The 22,443-nt window shown below is 36.0% G+C and overlaps 1 long non-coding RNA gene across 10 annotated transcripts in view; it reads right to left on the bottom strand.

Moving 5' to 3' along the window:
• LOC128931823 (uncharacterized) overlaps window positions 1-21,181 on the bottom strand; it is a 115,072-nt gene extending 93,891 nt beyond the window's left edge. For all 10 annotated transcript variants that reach the window (XR_008480838.2, XR_008480829.2, XR_013534921.1 and 7 more), the window contains exon 1: window positions 21,089-21,181. This is a non-coding gene — a long non-coding RNA (uncharacterized LOC128931823). The remainder of the gene's footprint in view (window positions 1-21,088) is intronic.
• Window positions 21,182-22,443: the final 1,262 nt, after the last annotated feature.

Here is a 22,443-nt window from a genome sequence, read left to right as displayed (position 1 = left end):
ATTACAGGTACATTACAGGTTTGTTTGTTTGTTTGTGTTTAACTTTAAAAAAAACAGTGTCAGTATTTTCACATTCTCTTTTATACCTGGAAAAGTGCTGGCTCAAACTTATGGGTTATCTGTCAGTCCTCTACTCATTTAGCTTTTTAGCTCTAAATGAAAAGTTGGGGGAATAATCTCTCCACTAGGAGTATCTTCAATATACTCCTTATTTATCTATTTCATTGTGGTTATAGAGTTTTCTGGGTTTCAGCCACACCACAATGTAAAAGTTGTAAAAACTCTTTGACATACAGACTGTGCTTTTTGCATGCTGAGAAGGAAAACCATACAAAGAGTGTTTTTAAAAGAAGTGCTGATACGGGAAATGAATGTGGAGGAAGTTTCCAAACAGGAAGACCACATGTTTTTTCAGACAACTTAGTATATCATTTGGTAAAGACGCAGCATGGAGATATGAAAGATCATAAAAAGAAGTTTGACCAATATTTTTAATTTTTGGAGAAGACTAAATAAGAAAATGAGAGGTCTGTAAAACACTAAAAAATAAGCCTCTCTTGTTTTCTCATAAGCAATATTGCTGATGGTCCTTTTATGAGCTTAGCATTTTATTTGCTATTGCAGGGGACTCAGGTTTTGACACAATCACTTCCCTCAAAAAGTTTACATGTGTACATAAAATAAATAAAACAGGTCAAGGAGAGATGAAATAAGGTTGCAACTGTGGCACTAACAATATGTGTACTAGGACTCAGCAAGAGAACAAATAGGAAGTAAGAGTTGTCAGAGAATCAGCTATGGTGCAGGAAAGACTTGAGCTGGGCCCTGAACGAAGGTGGAAGTTGACTGCGGAGGACGGCTGGGGAGGGGTTATACGAAGGGGAAGATTGGAATTTGCAAAGCCCATATGGAACCCAACTTGGTGAGTAAGAGGAGATTACTGAGGGTACTGGTATGTATGGAAAAAGGCCACGTGTTGGAAAATGAAAGAATTTTAGATTAGAAGAGTAGAAGGGAGTTATACACAATCCAAAAAGGACTATAAACCTATGTGGTAAGTGATAAAGGGCCACTGTGCTTTCTCTAATATAACTTAGGCCATGAGTAAGAAAGCCTTTTTGAAATGTTTGCAGGATTCTTAAAATGTTTTAACAACTGGGGTTTGTTCAGGAAAATTTTCTAAATATTTATAACCAAATTCCTAAATTTTTATAAATAAATGGGATTATTTTTACCTAGGCCTACATCTTATTCTAGTAGCATAAATTTTGCAGCCTAATACTGCAGGATGCTTTATGATATTCCATAAAACTTATTGGAGAATTATTCTACACATACTTGCGTAGAGGTTAAAGTTTGTCTATGGCCATACCACCCTGAATGCAACCAATCTCCTCTGATCTTGGAAGATTTAAAGTTATATATAGATTCAACATAAATATATTTATTCACTGTCATTCATTAATTCATTGATTCCACATTTACTGCGCACTCTGTCTCCCTGTCTCTCTACCAAGTATTCTACTTAGCACACATCTACAGAGGATATAAAGAGAGGAAAAAATAGTTCTTGGTTTCTATGAGGCCAGTGAGAGATATAAACAGATAAAAAACTGAGTATAACCAAAGTAAAAGTCCACTGCAGCACCTGTTTTAATAAGGAAGAAGGTTTCGTTTCCAGTAGCTTCTTATCAGAGATCAAAGTAATATAAAACACATAGGCATTCCAGGATGTTAAGAGAGTCACATTTCTGTAAAAGCTCCTACTCAATTCTGGGTATCATGATTCACAATGTCAGAATTCACAAAAGGCTTGAGTTGATTGACCTGGAAGCCTCTGTACAGGTGGTGATGGTGGGCTAGAGGGAATACAGGTACCCTAGATACCTGGCCCAGTCTTGGAAGACAGTAACAATGGGTTTGTGCCCTTCTGCTCACAGAAACTCTTGGAAAATATTTGCTGCAGCAATTGTTGGGCCACTGTTAGCCTTATTTCTACCAAAAGAGTGTAGCTAATAAGCAAAGAAATTACAGTCTCATTAAATAGAGTAACTTGTGAAGATACAGAGTTATTTCAAGGGCCTCCCACCCTCAAATTATCCTGCCAAGGGTTACTGAATTGACTCATATCATTCAATTAGAGATAAAGATCAAAGCCTTGAATTATTCCAATGAACTCAAATCTATTCCTTTAGGGATAAAACCAAAGGCTTAAATGAAGATGTTCAATTGAGATAATGCAGATGACTGAAATTCATTTGCATCAACCTAATGTGGAATCCATCTTTCACACTATAAAGGCTGGCATCAAATTATCTTCTGTTTATACAAGAGGAGAAGGTTAGAAAGCAGTTTGGAATATCGTAACAAGAAAAGTCAAGAACATGGAAGATGAGAGCCATGAAAAGGAATACAAATTTCATCAACTTTATAGTTTGGTTTGGGATGTATCTCCGAGTGTAAGTCAATGCTATTTGTCAGCTGACTGCAGTATGCAGCTGGAGTCCCACAAGTTAAGTAAGAATCATGTCACATGGTAGAAATCAACCCTGCTAGCCATGACTACAAATATTTTATTTGCCCTTTTAACAAAGAATGCTACCCCCTCATGATTCTTTCCAGATGAAGAATAGAGTAGTATATAAACGTGGGACCTCTAAGGAGGACTGCTTGGTTTCACATCCTGGCTATCCCTCTTTTGAGCTATGTGATCTTGAGGACATCATTTGACCAATTTGTACTCACGTTCTCATCTACAAAAGAGGATGAGAATAATACCTAACTGAGAGGTGTGCTGCAATGCTTAAAAGCCACAACATAGAGGGGGCTCTTCATGAATAGAAAGCTCTAAATTCATATGAGTTAATATTGGTTTTGAATAGGACTGAAAACATCATCGAAAGTCATTTAATTGACTTGAAGCAACAGTAGGCATATTCTGGTAAAAAGGAAGACTGAGAAATTTAGGATAATTGCACATTTACATTGTGCTCTGCAGGCTATTCTAAAATATTTGGCATTTTTACAAGAGCCATGGAATATGATATCATCAGCATCTAATCCTGGGAATCTGCAGAATGGGCTGGCACCACAGGAACTTTGCTTGTGAACTACCAGCAAGAGCTTCTTAAAGTGACCAAATAGAAAATGGCACATCTAGGGTCTTGGGTTGAGGTACAGCCCAAAGGGATCTGTGGCAGGTGGAAATTCATTTTATGTCTCCTTTGTGCACATTTTGTGTTCCATACCAAAGTATATTAGCTTAAATGTAGAGAGTGTCCACAAAAAATTCTAATAAGATGAATTCTCCAGGAAGTTCCACCTTGTTTACCTGGCATGAATTACTGAGGATTAAGTTACTTCAATTTGAGAAGTAAACAGGAGATATAAACAGAATTTTATTTAGCATACTGCCAATGAAATAGGTCATACAAATGATTTAATGCACAGTTATGATATAAGACAAAAACAGGAAGGAGAAACCTTAAATATTCTGGTTCTCTGATAATTTCCACACATATCAACATTTGAAAATAATTAAAATGTGATTGAATATATTTTTCATTTGCAGAATTTTACTTTTAAAATTTATTCAGAGGGTACATGTGATTCTCAATGTAAAGCCATCATATTGATCCTCAATTAACGCCTCGGGTCGTCCAAGTTACTCTTATTGAAGTTGTCACGTTTTTGTAAAAAGAACATTTTATGGTATGTATTTTTAATAATATAGTAATTTATTTTTTCTTTAATGTTCTTTAGTTGATCATTTTTGGCCATGGAAAAGAGAGGAAGATATGGGAAATACCTAAAAGAAGTAAACAAATCCAGTTAAGGTGTGACATTCTTCTATAAAACAGAAAAAAAAAACCAACAGTGGGTAGCCAATAATAGCATAAAACTCTGGCTTGCCATATTCAAACAGGAAAAATGCTAATTAACAAAATACTGATTTTAATAATTTATGCATTCATCCAGTTCTTTTAATGAACTTTATCATACTTCTCAATGAGAAGCTTTAAATATCTGTTCCAATTCATTAGATGTTTCCTAATTTCTTGTAGACTTAGGTAGGGGATGCAATATCTCTTTTTGGGCACATGAAAGTTCTTGGATAATGGCTATCAGTCATTCTAAAATGCCCAAATGGACTGGTTTAATTATATAGAAGTTAATTTATAGATATCATGTTGGCAGTGACAGGAATAAAAAATAATCTCTCTCCATAGAAACCAAATACAACAAGGAAATTCTAAATGAATCACATGTGTTACATGGACATGAGCCACACTAGTTTGGTCATGGACATTTGTTTTCCATCAGCTTTGTAAAAATAAAGTATCAAATTATGGTGAAATTCCAAAGGTGTTTCTTCTCTGCAAATCAAAATTATTAATCTATCCAGAGAAACTACTCTGGATTTCTAGATAAACATGTTGAGTTGAAGACACAGGTTGCCCCAACTGAAAGCCCCACACTATACTATCCTTGAGGGAATATGAAAAAGCATAAAGGAATGAGAATAAAAAGAAGATAAGAGGGGATTCAAACAGATGAGAGAGAGTGTAGAACGGAACCATCCTTCTGATCTCTCAAGATCAAAAGCCTTGTCTTTATCTATGACTATTCTCTCTCTGTAATACTTATGTTCAACCCCATTTTCAAAATTGAGCTAGTTTTCACCACTTCCGCTACTATCGCTTCCACTATATCAGTAATCATGACCACCAGCGTCTCTTAGACTATTGCAGCAATCTCTTCCTTGGCCTCCACAGATCCACTACTGTCCATTCTCAGCGTAGCTGCCAGATGTCTTCTTATAATAATGTTGTGTTTCTTTAAAAGAAAAAATGCTTGGCTGGGCACGGTGGTTCATGTCTGTAATCCCAGTACTTTGGGAGGCTGAGGCAGGTAGATCTCTTGAGATCAGGAGTTCGAGACCAGCCTGGCCAACATGGTGAAACCCCATTTCTACTGAAAGTACAAAATAGCTGGGCGTGGTGGCCCACACCTGTAATCCCAGCTACTCAGGAGGCTGAGGCAGGAGAATTACTTGAACCCAAGAGGCAGAGGTTGCAGTGAGCCAAGATTGTATCACTACACTCCAGCCTGGGCAACAGAGCGAGACTCTGTTAAAAAAAAATTATTATTATTATATATTTTTTTGAGACTGAGTTTAGCTCTTGTTACCCAGGCTGGAGTACAATGGCACGACCTCGGCTCACCACAACCTCCGCCTCCTGGGTTCAGGCAATTCTGCCTCAGCCTCCTGAGTATCTGGGATTACAGGCACACACCACCGTGACCAGCTAATTTTTTTTTTTTGCCTTTTTAGTAGAGACGGGGTTTCACCATGTTGACCAGGATGGTCTCAATCTCTTGACCTTGTGATCCACCTGCCGCGGCCTCCCAAAGTGCTGGAATTACAGGCTTGATTGAGCCACCGCACCCGGCCAAAAAAAAAAATTATTAATGCTTATTAGAATTCTAAAATACACTGTTCAGCAATATATATTTATATAATATGGATAACCAAATGGAGACAAATAAAAATAAAATGAAAAAAGTTTTACTTAAAGGAGATAAAAGAATAAATTTTCATTGCTCCATGTTGTTGAAGCTGAGTTTATACAAATATAAATGATAGGGTTTACAACTTATTTTAAACTGTTATTTCAAGTACAGGGGTACATGTTCAGGTTTGTTTTTTAACAATATCAGTCATGTTTAAATACTACCCTTGTGCCTCATTCAAAGAAACCTAATTTACACATCAGCCTACAATGTTCTCTACCTTGTCTGGATTCCTGTTCCCATCCCGACCTCATCTTACCACTTTTGCCCTTGCTAATCTACTGGGGCCACTAATTGCACTCCTGCCATTAGCACACCAGCTGCATTCCTACCTCTGGTTACACATGGAGCTCCTTCTGCCTAGAAAACACTGTCCCCACAAACTTATTCAACTCAAGCTCCTGCTGAAATTTCACTCTCACTTTGACATTCTTTCTAACACATCTGAAGAAATATTCCACTTCATTTCTTTTCTGTAGCATTTATCACTCTTCAACATACTATATGATTTACCTATAATGTGTAATATCTTACCCAGTAAAATGTAAGCTCCTGACAGCAAGGATTGTTGACAATTTTTATCTCCACTGTAGTACCTATACCTGCACCAATAGCTAATCCTGTAGATACTCATAATAAGGTTGTCAGATAAAATACAGGAAGCCCAATTAACTTTGAATTTCAGATAAAGCATGGATAAATTTTTAGTGTAAGTATGTCCTATGCAAAATTTGGACCATACTTGTACTAAAAAAAAATCTATTTGTTGTCCATCTGGAATTCAAATTTAACTGGTGTCATGGAATTTTATTTGCTAAATCTGTCAATCCTAACTCAAAAACATTTGTCAAATGAATGAATAAAAATTTTGGAGGATGGAAAGCAGAAGGAATAATGGTAAATAATATGGCAAGTTATAGAAATTAAATACTAATTCTCAACAGAGCTGGGGTAAAGGAGGAGAGGAATGAGGAAGCCAAAAAGGAAAGAGCTGATTCATTACATGCACCCTCAAAACTACAAAGAGTTAAAAGCTTGGCTAGGTGCAGTGGCTCATGCCTGTAATTCCAGCACTTTGGGAGACACAGGTGGGCAGATCACAAGGTCAAGAGATCGAGACCACCCTGGTCAACATGGTAAAATCCCGTCTCCACTAAAAATACAAAAAATTATCTGGGTATGATGGAGCATGCCTGAAATCCCAGCTACTCGGGAGGCTGAGGCAGGAGAGTTGCTTGAACCAGGGAGTTGGAGGTTGTAGTGAGCCGAGATCATACCACTGCACTGCAGCCTCGATAAAGAGCAAAACTCCATCTTAAAAAAAAAAAAAAAAGAAGAAGAAAGCATCAAGCACTCAGAAGTGGCAGTACAAAAAAATGCATGGGGGTGGGGACTTGGTGCCCTGGTGCAGCAGCTTCTATAATACCAGCACCTTGGGAGGCCAAGGCAAGTGCAGATCACTGGAGCCCGAGAATTCCAGACCAGCCTAAGCAACATGGAGAAACCCCATCTCTACAAAAAAAATATAGAAACTAGCTGGGCATAGTAGCACACACCTCTAGTCCCAGCTACTCTGGATGCTGAATTGGGAGAATGGTTTGAGCCCAGGAGGTCAAGGTTGTGGTGAGCCAAGGTAAAGCCACTGCACCTCAACCTGGGCAACAGAGCCAAACCCTGTCTAAAAAAAAAATTGCATGGATATGGGGTTTGAGGAACTATAAACAGGAAAATTAAATACAAGTCTTTAAAGGAAATAGTTAGATACTTATACGAGCCCCATGTTGACAAGACAGATGACTGGCTATAAAGAACAGTAAAGGTACAACAGACAAAACAAATGAGCAGAAGTTTTGATAATGTGTAACAACAATCCATTATAAAAACTCTAAGCAAACTAGCAATAAATGAGGAATTCCTTAAATTGAAAATAGATGTCTAAGAAAAAACCTAGAGCAAACATAATGCTTACTTGTGAAATATTGAAAGCTTATCCCAGATTTTGAAAAAAACAGAGTATTCTAAAACTATCCTCACTACCTTATTAATTAATGAAAAGAAACAGAATAAAACACATAAGAACTAGAAAGCATAATCGTGAATGTAAAAAATCCAAACATTTATAAATAAAACAATAGAATTAATAAGTGGATTTCACAAAGTTGCAGGTTATAAAAATCATTTGTGTTTACATATGCTAGCAAAACCAGTCAAAAATGTAATTTTAAAAAGATAACATTTACAAGAAGTAAAATTAAATACACAAGAATAAATGTTAGAAATAAACTTTTGGTGCTGCAAAAGAAATAGCACTTGAATAAATGTTTTCTCAGCAAGGCAATCTACTTCTACAGAAGGGTGTGTCTCATGGATGGAGCAATGGCAAGAGCATTCCTAAACAAGGGAGGGGAAAGGGTTCTTATCCCTGATGCAGGTAGCCCCTACTGCTGTGTCATTTCCCTATTTGCTAGGGTTGGACAGCACAGTGTAAGCTAATTCCGATTGGCTGTTTTAAAAAGAGCTGAGGTATGAGCCAGAGTGGTGAGGTGAGCAGTTTCGGCAAGAAAGACGATTATGGAACAGATGACTAAAAGTGACTCAGGTCAGAGCAGGTGATCAGGGGTGGCTCAGGATGGAGCAGGTGACTAGGATGAGTCAGGACTCTGAATATGTGGGTTAAGAAGAGGATCTGGGAGAAGGACATGCAGGTTCAGTGAGAGGAATAGATGCAGGTAACCAGGGGAACAGATGTGAACTACTGATTAGAGATGACAAGAAGGTTGTCTGCTCAAAATAGGGGCAAGGAAATTAGGAAATCAAACTTTAAAATGGAGAATGAGGAACAGGGAAACTGAACATACTGACATAATGATTCTGTGAAGAGAAACTTAAAACTCACTGCATTTAACAACAAATCTAAAAAACCAGTATAAGACCTCTACAATACTACAAAACATTTTCTGGGAGAAATTTAACAGATTTCAATAAATTCTTTTGGATTGGAAGAATTGATACTGCAAAAGTTTCAATATTCTTAAATTAATTTACAAATTCAATAAAATCTTAATAAATAATTTTCACCTGTAAAAGGAAAATAAGTCTTGGGGCCCCAAAATCACTAAGCTAAAGGGAAAAGTCGAGCTGGGAGCTGCTTAAGGCAAATCTGCCTCCCATTTTATTCAAAGTCATCCCTCTGCTCACTGAGATAGATGCATATCTGAATGTCTTCTTTGGACAGGCTAATCAGAAACTCAAAAGAATGCAACTATTTGTCTCTCACCTACCTGTGACCTGGTAGCCCTGCCCTGCTTCAAGTTTTCCCACCTTTCCGATCAGAACCAATGTATATCTTACATATACTGACTGATTGATGTCTCACGTCTCCCTAAAATGTACAAAACCCAGCTGTGCCCTGACCACCTTGGGCACATGTCATCAGGACCTCCCGAGTCTGTGTCATGGGTGCATGTCCTCAACCCTCAACACTGGCAAAATAAACTTTCTAAATTAACTGAGACCTGTCTCAGATATTTGGAGTTCACAAGCCCAAAGTGAAAATCTGGTATTAAATTTACATGAAACCACAAAGGGCCAAGAATAGTTAAACAATTCCTAAAGAATAACAAAATTGGAAAACTCAAAATGCCAGATTTCAAGATTTACAGTAAATAAGACAGTATGGTATTGATGCAGGACCAAGTAGAAACAATGGAACAGAAGAGAGAACACTGAAACAAGTAGGACAAATGTATAATCTCCTGATTTACATAAAAATCAATTCCATGTGAACTGTAATATATAAATACAAAAGGCAAAGCAGTAACATTCAAGAAGATGACATGAAAGAATATCTTCATAAATTGGGAATGGACAGAATTCTTAAACAGGACAAAACAAGCAGTCACAATGAAGGAAAACAATTTAAAAAATCAAACTTCTTTAAAATTAAACTTCATTTATCAATGTACTATTCAAAGAGTGAAAAGTCACACAATGAGAGAACATACTGGCAATATTTGATGAAGACCTCATGTCCAGAATAGAAAAATAACTCCTATAAAATGAAAAGATAACTCAAACAATTTTCTCACTAGACTGATTATCCTCTGCTGAAGAGGATAGTCAAATGGGCAATAAACATAAAGATAGCAAATAATTATCCAATAGGAAGATGGCAATTAAACAGTAAGTTGCCACTGCTTACTCATCAGAATGGCTAATAATAAAACGAATAAGCAAACACGATGGAAAAAAAATCCTTGTTGATGAGGATGTGGAACAACTGCAGCTTTCCCACATTGTTGATGGGAATTTAAATTAAGACAACTACTTTGGAAAACTGCCATAGATTATATTTATACTCTAGCATTTCCAGTAATAGCTATATACCAGATGGAAATGAATACACAGATTCACAAAGAATGGAAATGTTCACATTATTTGTGAAAGCCCCAAATTAGAAATAACAGAATTGTCCATCAACAAATAAAATGCATAAATAAATTATAGTATATTCATAAAATACAAAAAAAAAAACCAAACGATTACTGAGCACAAAATCTTGGCTAAATCTCATAAATAAATATGATGCTGTGCAGAAAATGTTTGTATTTTTAATACTTTTTCTCTATTTGAATTATATTTAAGTAAACAGTTTCCAAATGAAAGAGCATTGCTGAAAAGAAAGTAAAAAGGAAAATAAATCTCCAGAGTCCAAGAAGGAAGCAGTTAACAGAGGGATAAATGAGGGTTGGAATTAAATCTGACCTGAGGGCATTTTCTGATCCCTGGAACCTAGAGAACGGAGTTTGAACTTAGATACTTGCAAGGTGGTGAGTTAAAATGGAGATCTTGTGGATAAAGTTGGACCTCCAGGGTAGGAGGCAGGAGAGGGCATCTAGAAAATATGTATCTCTTAGAAAAGAGAAGTATCATGAAAACGTTTTAGTCTTTATCTGAATTTGGGGGAAAGATATTCAAGACTACAGGTCTTAAGATAAAACTTCAAATGACCTGTGCGGTCTGAGAAAGCCAAAGGTAAGGAATTAAATTATTACTAGATAAATAATGTCTCAGGATGCTTGTCTGAAGCAAACAATCTCCTACCTGGAGGAGTATATACTCCCAGTTCAGGTGTCACAAAATTATCACAGATTAAGTTCTAAAGATGAGCTCAAAATACAAAATTGCAAAAAATCACACAAGAAACAAGCTACCATATACTCTCAATGTCATTTTTTTCTACTTAGAATAAACTTTTAATGAAGAATATTTGTCCACATTTGACAGGTAAATTCAAATTATTGATATACAAATCTTTAGTGATGTAGGTGGCAACTATTGTATGATATGCTTTTAAGTGACTTATGGGAAACAAATTTCTTTTCATAGCTACACATGAAAAAGATGAATAAATATGAAGGAAACTAACACAATCATAACTGAGAAATTCTAATGTATGGATCCTATTTATTAGGCGTGTGAAGTTTGGAAGACCTTGACATACTATAGCTGATAAGACTAATACCTGGCCAGATGAAAAGGCAAGTTCATTAGGAAAGTGACCAACCCATGAAAGGCAAAACCATGTATTCTTGGTTCCCATACACATCCCAACTCTATAGACTATAGTCATTATGAGGACTTTTAAATGTAATCAATAATTGTGAATGTCTGTGTAATATCTCTACTCAATATAGAAAGCCACTCTGCATGAGCCTTTTTCCTTGTTTTATGCAAATAGGCTTGCAAACATCTGAGCTAACAGAAACAGAAAAAAAAAACAGTACCAGTAAAGTTGCTTAGATGCTAGAAATAGACATCTAGAAATTGTTCTCTGTTCAGCATGAATAACCATAGATACACACAATACAACACAGAAAGCTAAAACTGTGCATTACAAAGATAGCAGGACTTTTGAAAAGGCCAAACAGCTGTGAAGGACACATAGCCACAGGTCAGTCAATTTTATACTAGTCTTCATGTTTTTGTTCCCCTACTAATAATTCAAGACTGTATTATATCACATTGTATTAATAATACATAAAACATAACTAAAAATAACATCATTCTAAATAAAACAAATGATGATTTTTTTTTATTTTCCAAAATTTGAAGATATTTGAGGTGAAACCTTTCAACTCAGGAATATTGTTGGTTTGTATCTAAACTCAATATTATTCCTGAAAACTCTAATTTCCTTTTGTTCTCAATTCTTAAGTCTTTTCAATGTTTTTAAGTCTATACCAAAAGATTTGGTGCACAGCAAAGAATATGATATTTAATGCAAAAGTAGGATGGAGGAATTTTTTGAATTTCTAATTCTTAAAAACTAAAACTGAAAGTTTATTTTTAAAAATCAGTTTTGAGGAACTATTAAATCCAATTCAATCCTTCTCTACTTTGACTTAGTACTAGATTAAGACTATTTCATTTTAAGATCAGATTGCCTCTGCCAAGTTCTTATCCATTGCTTTACAGATTAATATTAATTTGATAATTGTAGGACTGAATAAGTCATGGAAAATTCTATTTCTAGGAATTACTCCAGCAAGACCTGGGGAACATCCACACATTCATGTAGACAAAATATTTCATATCACTTTTTTAGAGAAAGTGCACTATTATCTAGTATGGACATAACATACAATCGATACATAGATCTACATTTTTTATTTGCTCTCTGATTGGACCAAAACTCTAACAACCCTCTGCCATCACTGTCCAGCCCTGTAGAAGGAAATCCCAGGGAGGTCTCATGGAATCTTGTCCTACACAAGCCAAGCTAATCCCAAACCAAAGATGCATAGTGAATCCAAACACAGAGTTTTAGTGTCCACCCTTCATGCAGCTTCCTCTTCTCTGGTACCCTACTTTATAAATTCCAGCTGCTTCAGGCAGCCTGAAACTCCTAATCTCTGCCTCAAAAGTTCGTCAAGACTGGGGCTCTATTTGGACTTCCCACCCTTGTAAAGGGTTCAAAAACCTGCCCTGGCAGGAGAGGGGTGGAAACTAGGGAAACAGTAGCCTTTTCAATGAACTTACCCTTTTGTGGTGTTGTTCTCCTAGATTGAGTGTTATACTCTTTTACTATTTTCTGTTCCTATCTTTATTGTTCCCTTCATTCTTTACACTTTTGGTTAGTTTTTCTGTTTTGCAAGACTATATATAATGCTTAGCAGTTCCAAGTCATGTCTTTGGCTGTATCTGATTGTTTATATGAAAAGTCATATTGATGCCAATTGGATATACTATTCATTGAATGACAGCAGTGACAACACCTACCTATTTTTGTATTTTTAATGTCTAACAAGTGCCTACTACACAAGCCCCCAAATAATGTTTGTTTTTTAAGGATCTAGAAAAGTAATAATATGATTAATCTTTGGGAAAATGAAAAGCATTTGGTTCATGTTGCAAAACCTACATACAATATAGTCTTTAAAAAATCACTGGGTGCTGGAATTGGTGGCTTATGCATGCAATCCTAGCATTTTGTGAGGCCAAGGCCAGAGGATTGCTTGAAGCCAGGAGTTCAAGACCAACCTGGGCAACACAATAAGACCTCATCTCTACAAAATTAAAATTAGAATAAAAAATAAAATTTTAAAAATCACTGGGGTTGTCCAAAGGCATGTATGAGATAGAATAAAGCATCAGTTTTGGTCAACTTTCAAATCATTGTTCATATCAATAGATGAAAGCATCTGTGTTAAATTTTTCTTTTACATTATCTCCAGTTTTCTCTGAAGGATCTCTAGAGTTCTTAAAAGGTAAAACAGCTAAACAGTGAATTTTAGGTATATTTTTTCCTCTTAGCCTTTATTCCGATTTCACTTGGATCTGTGGGCAATATCTGATAAACTGGCTCCCACAAGTAACATAAATAATATTAAGAAACAAAATAGTTTATTTTATAAATAGGTCATTAAATATTTGCTGTCATAATCATTTATTATTAGACATTACTAACAACCAGATTTTGATTTTTGCAAGAAGCTTTCTGTAAATTCAGCCCAAATGTTATCTGTCTATGGCTCAGGTCATCCTTACATCAAGCACAATTTACAAATAAAATTATTCCATTTTCATTTTTAAAATACTCTGAAGGGAGAAAATTAACATTTTAAAAATAGTCTGAAGGGAGAAAACTAACATTTTAAAAATACTCTGAAGGGAGAAAACATAGCTCACAGACCCTAGGTCTCAAATATCTTCTCTTGCCAATCTCATTTCCAAGTCCTTTCATCCTTTACCTATTAATGAACTATTGGATATGTATGTATGGAGAGGAGTAATCATATGGAACATTCAAAGTTCTGAATGCTTTGAGAACTTTAAAGAGAACTTAGGAAGCAAGGATACAGGTCTTTCTCTATTCAACATTGAATTTCATACATGGATATTTAGATCTCAATGTTACTTTCTACTTATGCTGTGTTTGGAATATCCCTGGACTGAATTAAAATCAGTCTGCACTAATTAAACCACAACAAAATGTTGAGGGTCTTCGTCTTGGTGACAGGCATTGTATAGACGCATTTCCTTAAGCACCCAGAATTATGCCTGGTAGCAGACACAAAGCAGTCTAGGGTCCCCTTACATTTACACAGATTACTCACAAAGAATACAATGCATATAGACTTTGGATCAGGTAACCCACAGGACTGAAGATGCCTGATCTGAAACTGTGTTAGGATGGGCCACTATGAGGAATCATCAAGTGGGAACTGAACATGATTGGTATTTGGATCTCTTCTAAAGTCTGCAATGAGATTTCACTGATGCTGAAATAATTTTTTAAACCTCATGTTCCACTCATTATAGTTTTCTTGGAAGAGCATTGTAAAAATGCCACCTTCCAGTCTTACTTGTTTCTGTGTTTAAGTAGACTGTTTTTATCCTAGTTCGTAACCAAGGCTGTACAAAAAAGAAAGAAGAAAACCCAATATAAGTCTGAAACAGATAATTCTATATGTGCTCTAAATCATCTAACTGTAGCAACATCCACCTAATTACTGAGCAGCTACCCAGGTAGCCCTGGGAGTGAACAAACATCCCTCTGGTGCCTCACAGAAGAGACTTAGAGAGAACAGCTCAGAGATGAGTTGCTGAAATTTGAAGATATAATTGGGTTGGGTTTTTTTATTCCTCTCTATAATTTGATCTGACAAATGTTCCTTTTCCAATTATGAATGTGGAATTTGACAAATAAAAACTAAAAAATTCACAAATCCCTGTTCAAATATGGTGTTCTTTTGATTCTATGATTCTGCTCTTTAAAAATATGTATTTATGAATTTAAATTATAATAGTAATATGAAATTGAATGTTATATGGATCTGGAAAAATATCCAGTAAAATACTTCCACAGTAGGATTAGCTAATGGAGAAAAGAATATACTTCACAAAGCAAAAGAGGTTTAAGATAAAGGAGCAACGATTTGCATACGAATATTGAGTGTTTTTTAAATTAATTTTTTCAACATTCTTTTCTAGATCATCTATAAATAACATGTATAAATAACACTTAAAAGATTCTAACTAAAATATGATGATCTAGCCCAATTTACACCCTAAATTTAGAAAGAAATATTCCACATGACAGCAGCTACCACCAATCAGTTGCCTTCCATCTTGGCAATCCTACTACCCCACACAGCAATTTTGTAACTTGCCCGTGTGACTTCCCTGCAATACATACCCTTACCCATTCTGTTCCCTACAGCTATATTAGTCATGAATCTCACCTTTCCATCAAGGTCCACCTCAGGTTTGACATCTCAATAAGCTCTTATTTCATCTCTGCCTCCCACTCCCCAAAACCAAGTGTTAAGTAATTTTCCCATCTCAAAGCTCCCATGGGCCTTTGTTCTCATCTCTCATCTAGTATGTTGTGTTTGTTTTTAAGCAAAAATGAATTTGACCAGGAAACACAGAAGCTCTACAGGAGTGAGTAAGAATACACTAACTCAAGTGTCTACATATAAAGATCTGGACTACACTGTCTATTAGTATTTTGCTGATATGGGAAGACCCATGTTGACATATGGGTCACTATAGGGAAGGATGGTATAAGGAAGATGGTCTGCTGTTGCCACAGTAATTAAGCAGGCTAAGTCTACTATTTTCTATTAAATACTTCACCTCAGAAAAAGCAGCAAGATCGAAACTTTATTTCTAAATAAGATTGGTCCTAGGCAAAAATAAGAGTGGTCAAAATAGTGGCCTTCTGCTATTATTTTTGTCTGTGTCTCCTTTCTCCAGTCAACCCTTCACCATAATCACATCACCACAAGGGGTTCTCACTGGGTACCCCTTGAAAATCATCATATCCAGCCAGGAGTCCACTTCCCCAAATGTTCCCTGCCTCCTCCCTGCACTCATTGAACTCTAAACCACTACCTCGTGGCCAACTTGTTTGGTAATTTAATAAAAAGAACTTTAGATGAAAGCTTGTTAAAGATGAGCTCATGTTTTATCCATTCACAATAACATACCATACCTATTCCCTAAGTGTAACCCAGATGAGTGACTCATTGTATATCGGCTTCGAATTACAATGATAAGAACATGTAGTTTTAGCAATTTAAAGTCTTACTGTTGTATAATCTATAGTTTCTATAATTTAGTCCTTTTAAACAAAAAAGACCAATGGCCATTACTGTTCCCTCGGCTGCTCTCCAAGGAGCAGAAGCATTTAGTGTAAAAGGAAGAACTGTTAGGCTCTACCTTCAGATGTGGGATTAAGACCAGAACCATACAGAATGGCTACACAAAGATTTTGCCAATGTTTGAGGAAATGAAAAAATGACAAGGGCAAAAAAAAAAAAATGTTAAAGTACAAGTCAGTAAGATCTAAAATCTTCAAAATGAGTTTGCAAAACATACAACACATGGAAGAATCTCTTTTGGAAAAACGTTCCAGAACAATTAAGAAGGATGGTCAGGAAAAAATTACCCGTTGAAGCAAATTGTTAATACCAATACATTTAGTTTGTCTTAGTAGCAGATGCCTTCACAACCTGATAGGAATTTTGATCTTTAAATAAACAAACATACACATCATTTTTATTGCTGTTCACACAAACTTCTATTTTGTTTAAATTCTCAGTCTTACCATCCATAGTTTTATACACTACAGTCCTTTTCACAAGCATGCCATAGCCACACAGGTTTATGAAAGATTACTTATTTCCAGACAGGTCTATATTCCAGCCCCACCTAATCACTCCACTAAGCAAATACCTGGACTGACTACATGAAGTCTAGCCTGGCTTCCAAGGGGCAGCTGAGAAAATGCAAAATTGTTCTCAGTTAGCATATGGTAACTAAACCCACCATCTTCCTCCCTGGCTTTTGAAAAAATACCCTTTCTCCAACTGTATACCATTCCTCACTCTTAAAATAGTTTGTTTTTGGTAAATAGGAGAAGAAATACACCCCGTTCTTAAGAATTAAATGCAGTTTTTGTGCTATTATGTTGTTGAGGTAGATCTACAAACATTCCACCCTTTCATTTTCTGAACAGCACTATTAAGGTAGCTATTATTCTTATTTTATAAGTGAGCCTTCCATCCCGCAGCTAGAGTTGAGGTTAGGGTCGGGTCTTTGAATTTAGTGCCTTTTCCAATATGTTCTTCCACTCTCCCTTATTCAAATGTGTGTTTTGCTCTCTACATATTTTACTATATTAGTTTTAATTATAACATCTGAATGGGGGTAGGAAGGCACTCTATCTGTTTCTCTTTCTACAGAACATAGCATAGTTTTAACTATGATTTCTAAATAAAATGTGTATTTGCCAAAATCAGTGACATGATATTTCTTTTAGATAAGAAATATTTCTATAGATTTGCTAGTGAAATTCATTTGCAAGTTTTCAAGCAAAGGAAACGACGTGCTCAGTGCTGTCCAGAGGCAAGGACATGATCTGTCTTAACTCTTTTGATCGTTATGGCAACACCATGAGTGGGTTATTATATTTTATACATGAGAAACCTGAGCTTCAAAGAAGTTAAGTATCTTACTGAATTCACAAAATACGTGGCGGAAATAGGATTTAAACTTAAGTCTGTCTGACTCCAAAGCCCATGGTCTTCCCACTAAGCCATCAGACCTTTCTACAGGGTGGCCTCTCTGGCAAATTCTACTAAAAGGAAATTTACTTTGCACAAAAAATTCAATCTAAGCCTATCCTGATTAAAAGGTCATGGTTTGTCCCTGTTCAGACGGTAAATTCCAGACAAAGTGCATGTGCACTGAGCACTAACTGTGTATTTCATCCTGGAGATTCTCTACAATAACAAGAGTTCCTTTGGGGAAAGTTCAATTCTTTAGCCTCCCTGGCACAGTCTGGGATGACTCAGGTCAGACTGCAATTGCAATGGCTCCAGACAATTCCTTCTAAACAAGACCTTAAGAATGTCAGTGACTAAGGTACAATTGTTCTCAGATGACCTTGGGTGGGGGCCATGATCACTCACAGTATGAAAAATTAAGTGATATGAGATGGGGAAAGTTAAGGTGAGGAGTTTTGCTGCTTTCAGAATCCAAAAAGAAATTTTTAAAATATGCCAACAGAACACAGCATAACCTGATAAACAGCAATCCTCTCTCAAATCTTACTTTTTCCTCTTTTTGTTGAAGAAAAATGAAAGATAAGACTTGAGTGAAGTTACCCTCTGAAGCCCTACAGGAAGTGTTTATTTTGTCTTATGTATAAAACCATAACGAATATCCAAAAGAACTTGATGTCCCTGTTAAGATGAAAAAGAGCACCATAAACAGCTGGAGGGAGCTGATAGCATGTTGTGCCATGTGCATTCTTTACCAGCTCCTTGAATTGCTCATTTCAAAAAGGAGAAAACATTTCCTGCCTTGGTGCATAACAGGGAAAGGCGAATGGTCTGGAATGACCTCATAAGATTTAAGCAGTTTGCCAAAGAACTTAAACAGAATTTGCTGAAAGCTTCAATCAAGTGAACAATTGCCATACTATTTCAAAAATGTCTACATTCAGAAGAAGAAAAAATCCTCACCATGAGAGATATTCTCAGTAAGAAATCATCACAACCACTGAATATGTTTTCATCATTAATATGCACAAGTGATTATCTCAGAATTTTTGGTGTGTTTCTTGAATTTCCCTCACTCCTATCCAACTATAACTCTGTGACAGCAAGGACTACAATTTACTAATATATGAAATCTTTGTAGAATTTAACATATTTATGCATTTACACCTTCCACAAACAATTGTGCTTACCATTGTACAAACACTGGAGATACAAAGACATTTAATCTATAGATCAAATGTTTCTTGAGCAATTGCTGTGTTTCTGGCACTGAGCTAGAAAATGCACTTGCAACTGTGAACTAGACAGTCAACTGTCCTATCTTCATGGAGCTATCAATTCAGTTCAATGGGTCATAATCCTAGCTGTAAATAAGAATCATCAGGGAGCTTTTTTAAATAGGCCACTGACCATTGCTCTCCTAGCACCAATTAAATCAAAGTCAAACTGATTATTACAATATACTATGATAAACATAATGATTGAGAAAAATAAAGAGATATTTTGAGAGCACATAGACAGTACATACAACCCAGATTCAGGGCTAAGTAGAATGTTTTAAATGATGATTTATCAGGTAGTCTAGGGAATAAAAGAAGATAAGGGAGATGGAAGCATTCTGGACAAAAGTAGAATGAGATTCAAAGGCAGAGAGGCACATTCCTGGGGTAGTACAGTGATGTCACTGCTTCTGATGTCATATAGAATGCAAGGAGAGAAAGACCACCAAAGAGACGGGTAAGTAGGAAGGGGCCAGAGCCAGAAAACCCCCAATTCTCATGTTGAGGAGGGTGTATTTATTCCTGAAACAATTAAAGCTTTGGAGGAAATTTAAACAAGAAATGAATGTTACTTTTTTTACTCTCAGGCCATGTACACATATATTTTGCAGATCTAGAAGCAATAATACAGTAATCCCAAATTGCATCATCTCTTAATCCCTGGAGAAAATCAACATTTGATCTGCTAAGGCGATCTGTCATTATTCCACTTAAATTCATGCCCAGCTTTCTTTAGTTCCCTTCCAGCAAAACCAGTCATTTGTCTTGCTCCTAAGACTTTCTCAAGCCCAATCCCTGAGTGATGCTGGGGACACTTAACACCCTTGTTCCCAGGAAGAGGAGAAAGCACTGGGGTATAGGAAGAATAATTTGAGCTTTGTGCACAGTCTTCCAGTGAAAAGGGAATCTAAGTATCCTCAAGTTGTTTTTAAAGCATTTTGTCAGCTTGCTTACCTGATAAGGCAAGAAAGTAGATCATTTATTTTCCTGGGAAATGATGGTAATTTAAACTTTTTCTTCAGAGTGTCCTATAATTGCCTTCTGGGTTTCATGAAGCCCAAAACATGATTTTGTTATTTATATCCCCTTATTTTCCCCCACTCTTCATAAAACAGTGAAAAACAGTTCTTACAAATAAGGGAAAATTCAAGTATAGTACCTGCTTGTTTGACTCAATATTTTGATTTGATTTAAAAATCAATAATTTATTTTAACTAAATGACAGACATTTTCTTCCTATGTACAAAGAACTCAGAAATTCCACCCTACCTCCCACATCCCGTTTGGTCACAAGAGAGATAATGGCTGCATTGACAAAAACTATTTCCAGTTCCTGTCAAGGGTCATTTCAGAAAGAAAACTCAAGCAAAAGCCTCACACTATTATTTTTATTTCAGAACATTTAAAAATAAATAATGAGTTATTGGTCTCAAGGGTCTTCTTGTTTCTGCAAATGAAAACCTTGGGAGAAAGTTTTATGCTAGTGAAGCACCACGTTGGTCAGATTAAAAGGCACCAAACAGCCCAAACCTAAATACTGGTCCTCTGGAGCTACAAGTCAGACACTGTTTTTTTCCCATTTTGTTTTCCTAGTGGCCTTCTGGGCTCAGTCATATGAGATGATACTGACATGAGATAAATTTAGGTTTTAATTTCCTTTTGAGAGGAGCCAGACAATAGAATGCCACATCCTTTGACATCAGTACTAATAGCAGGTACTAGTTGATGTCTTACTCTGTTCTAGGCACCATGCCAAATGTTTTACATACTTCTTTTTGTTTAGCTTACACAATAACCCCATCCCAAGAGCCTTATGTACATTGCACTGATAGGAAAACAGATGCAGCTAATAAATAGCACAAAAAATTTTGAATCCATTTTTTAGACACAAAATCGAGAGCACATCACCACTATGTATTTGTTTCTTTGTCATTAAATTGGTTCTCCTTGCAAATAATTGTCATTCTGTATCCATATGCTGCATATGTGACAGTCAATGAACTGGTGTTCTCAGATGCATTACATACATATTTGTGGTCTTTAGCTATGTAACACAAAACTGCAGAGATGAACAGTATTTACATCTCCAGTGAGGCTCTAGCAATTGACCATGAGCCAGCTGCAGGTCACCTGGCCTTGCAAAACAATTCAAAGTCATACCTTCATGTAGCTGTTTCCAGGCAGGAAATGGAAATAGAGTATTGGTGAAGATTTGCCAGATTTCATAGGCCACTCCAGATCCATTTTGCTTTCTGTGGGAAAAAATAAAACACAGTAAATTCTTTTATATCCTTCTCAGACAGGAGACTTCATGATGACAAAGTTAAAAAAAAAATTATAAAAAAAGAGAAAAATAAAAACAAGAAATTTCAATGATGCAACTTATTTACTCTTAAATCTACTTCCCTGATCTGCTGTTACACTGGAAACCATTAGCAGGTGCCTTAAATTTGCAAGAGTTCTGAATGTGTGAATCTTGTTAGGCTGCCAAGTAATTACCTTTGTTTATTAATTACCAGTTTTAGGATCTTTAGCAATAAATTTTGCTGGTAATAAAGAACTCCTTACTACACACACACACACACCTTTTATAGCATGAGGTTATTAATAGGCAGATGCCCTTTGTTTTATGAGACTCTGCCACCAAATTGATGATGTTGACCCACTGCTCTTTCATATTATCTAGTAAATACTTGAAATGGAAATCTTGGGATCATAGGTGAAACATCACAAGTTAAAAATATTACAAGGTTAAAAATTTCATGTGTCTCAATTAGAAATGATTCTGCTTGGTTCATATTTTCCATGTGAAACTTCTTTTTTTTTTTAGGAGTCCAGATTTCTCTGAGGTTTTGCTCAGGAGGCTAAAATGTTGTGTCTAACAGAAAGCTACTTTGACTCTTCTTTCTTTCTGTTTCACAGTTGAAACAGAGAATTTACATGTGAGGCATATCCAGGCCTTCCCCTGAAGGATTCAACAAAATGTCGAATCCTCCAAAAGTTGACTATGGGATCTATGCCACTGGAGGCAAACCATAAGCAGCATATTACATGTTGAATCCACTTAAGAGAGAATTAAAAGTATAATTTAGCAGCTTGAGAGGTTGCTTAAAAATATTGCCTATTCACTAATAGAAATTTAGCCTAGGCCACAAGTCATTATTATTCCAAAGGTCAAGGACTTGAAGATTAAGCCCCCACTTTTATTGACAGAGGTCAACTCACAGCAGAGTCGAGAATGCTGGTGCGGAAATCTATGCTGTGATTTCCTATACTGCAAATAACTCAGTAGAGAAACATTTTGTTCCAACAAGATCACCTTTATATTTTTTTAAGAAGAACAAAAAATATTCATAAAAGTTAAATAAAAATGGAGGGCCTAAAATTATCAGGATTGTTTGAGAAATTTGATGGTATAATATTTTACATAGAGTCAGTTTGCATTTTGGGGGCCTTTTCAAAAACTGAATTAGTTTTCCCTTTTTTTTTATGTCATGCCACCTTATCTTTATTTA

Source organism: Callithrix jacchus, chromosome 4, assembly GCF_049354715.1.
Source record: "Callithrix jacchus isolate 240 chromosome 4, calJac240_pri, whole genome shotgun sequence".
Classification (NCBI taxonomy): domain Eukaryota; kingdom Metazoa; phylum Chordata; class Mammalia; order Primates; family Cebidae; genus Callithrix; species Callithrix jacchus.
The sequence above is the reverse complement of the archived record's forward strand: the minus strand, read 5'-3'. Positions and strand labels throughout refer to the sequence as shown.